This window comes from Aplysia californica, unplaced genomic scaffold (assembly GCF_000002075.1).
Source record: "Aplysia californica isolate F4 #8 unplaced genomic scaffold, AplCal3.0 scaffold00028, whole genome shotgun sequence".
In the NCBI taxonomy this organism is placed as follows: Eukaryota; Metazoa; Mollusca; class Gastropoda; order Aplysiida; family Aplysiidae; genus Aplysia; species Aplysia californica.
In genome coordinates this window covers 919,189-921,851 of record NW_004797298.1, presented here as the reverse complement: position 1 = coordinate 921,851, position 2,663 = coordinate 919,189, and the positions used below count along the sequence as shown (strand labels likewise).

The window sequence follows — 2,663 nt, the reverse complement described above, 5'->3', positions numbered from 1 at the left end:
AAGAAGAGGAGGAGGAGGAGGAGGAGGAGGAGGAGGAGAAGGAGGAGGAGATGATAATGATGATGATCACTTCGAACTCTCCAAACGATAGTAACAACATCATCAATAGCACCACCATCAACACCAATGGAAGCTTCACCAGTCTAAGATTAGTATTAGAACGAACTGCAACTCTATCTTTACAACGTTTGCTAAAAATTATCCCGGTAATTTCCCCTCAATCTTTAGCGCAATGACGTCGACTGCTTCAAAGCAATAATAAATAGTAACGACAGTAGTTCCTCTGTAGATTCACCTCCGCGACCTGCGTCATAGTAGGAGATTATTAAAGAAACTGCGTCATTGTTTGGTAAAAAAGGAGAAAGAGAGAGAGAGAGAGAGAGAGAGAGAGAGAGAGAGAGAGAGAGAGAGAAAGAGGGAGAGAGGGAGGAAGAAAGAGAGAGAGAAAAGATATAGAGAGAGTGTGTGAGCGTGTGTGTGTGTGAGAGAGTGTGTGTGTGTATGTTGGTTTGTCTGTTTGTCTGTTTGTCTGTCTGTGTGTTTACTGGCGTCAGGGGTGGTCAGTGTCGGCTTGAGTTTGGCGTCATTGACCTTGACCATCAATAATTTATTTATAGAAACACCAGCCATCCATGTCCAGGTGCTGCTTTAGCCTCTTTTCCCGGTCACTGTCAGTGGATTAATTAATGTTCTGTTTCCTATTTGGTTCCCCTTCCATGCACCCTGTATCTATGGCTTTCAAAGCTTGGCGTCCTTTCGTTTGACTTGATAGAGTCGTAGTCTGGACTTCCGGGAAACCATGATAGTGTATACCCACGCGCACAAAATGACGCCAGTTGTTGGTGTTGTTGCTGTCGATGTTGCTGTTGTTTTTGTTGTTGTTGCTGCTGCTGTTATTATTGGTGTTGTTGCTGTCTATATTGCTGTTATTTTTGTTGTTGTTGTTGTTGTTGTTGTTTTGTTGTTGTTGTCGATGTCGTTGTTGTTGCCGTTGTTGTTGCCGTTGTTGTTGTTTGTTGTTTCTGTTGTTATTGTTGTTGTTATTCTCATTGTTGTTGTTGTTGCTGTTGTTGTTATTGTTGTTGTTATTGTTGTTGCTGCTGTTGTCGCTGTCGTTGTTAATGTTGTTTTTGTTTTGTTTTTTTGAACATGACATGGTGTTGATATCGTTGCTTCTGGGGTTGTTGTTGTTTTTTCGGACAACCTCTGATACATTTTCTGACAGTTCTTTAGTTATCTTGACTGTTGATGTAGGAGGAGAACTGTGCCGACCTTTAGGTGAACATTTCATTTTATACTGATGGCCGTAACATGAAAAGTTCTTGTAACCACAACGACATTTCAGCATAAAGCACCAATATATTCTAACTCCCACTATTGTGTTTATCTACTTCTCAATGTAATCCCCGTGAAGATCGATGCATGTTTGCCTTCTGGGCACGCGAGATAGAATATACACTCTCCCTTAATGAAGTCCCATTCAGAGATTGCAAACAATTCTTCCCGTCTTCAATGAGGTCTTCTTCAGTAAAGCTTTGTCCTGACAGATCGCTACCACAGAATTACAAAGTTCTATTTGCTCAGTACATAGTTTTGAGAAATTTGACGTCACAGATTCTGAGTTTCACGTCACTTAAAGCTTTTTCGAATGCAATTCTTTGTTTATCTTGATCATGACTCTAAAAAATCTTATGTTTTCGATAGAACAGAGAGAACATTTAGTTTTCTGATCTCATGGTCATAGCAACTCCAAAAGGTCAAAAATGTCAAATAGAACTATGTAGTTCTGAGGTAACGAGATGTCGTATAAAGGGTCCAGATAGGCGATGGTCTGAAGGAGCAAGGTCTGGACTGTACGGTGGGTGTGGTAGAACCTCTATTGTGTATTTTCAGAACTAATACTTCGTCAATTTTCTGTCTGCAGTATTACACTGTAGTGCTGAAAGTGAAAGATGGTGCCCTCCTAATCTTTTATGATGCAGGGCGTTTCTTAACTCTTTGTGATCAGGGCTCGCAGCTGGCCATTCGACAATGCTAGAAGATGGGAAGTTTTGGAATATGACTTCATTATTTGTAAAAGCTTTCAGTTCAGTTTTCTTTATATTTAACTTAAAAAGGCAGGCATGTTATGACATGTTATGCATGTGTATAATTCTGGTTTGTGCATAATGTTTTAAAATGGTCGCTTTTAAGCACAAGGGGCTATCCCGCAAAATGCTGTTTTGAGAAAATCGAAAGTAAAGTTTTTGGACCCTTAGTTTCTTTAAAAGACAAGGAGAGTTTTCTCTATAACTATAACCAGACAAATATACACACCAATGAAACTTAACTTCTCCTACAGTCCTATAGGTAGGGCAATGCCCTCTTTTGGGGTCAGTCAAGATTTCGGAAAAACCCCGAAATCTGTGTTAGTGTAGCCAGCTTGTCCGTAAAAGCGACCAAATGTGCCACAGCATTTATGCTTTTCTCTACTAACGCTCTGACATAATTTATGTGTGTCCTCTACGTCCTTTGCGTATCACAATCGTCATACAGTCAGTTGTTTTGGCACCCAGCGAATCGAAACTTAACGCTACCCAATATCACCTCACACAATTCTAGGAACAATAGCTTACGGGAAGTGAAGATGATCAGACAAATAATATAACGTTCAACTGCCCCCC

At 40.4% G+C, this 2,663-nt stretch overlaps 1 protein-coding gene across 1 annotated transcript in view; it reads right to left on the bottom strand.

The window, feature by feature from the left end:
• The window catches only part of LOC101858000 (kelch-like protein 10), a gene marked incomplete in the record, with an annotated part of 69,593 nt that overhangs the window by 1,001 nt on the left and 65,929 nt on the right, over window positions 1-2,663 (bottom strand).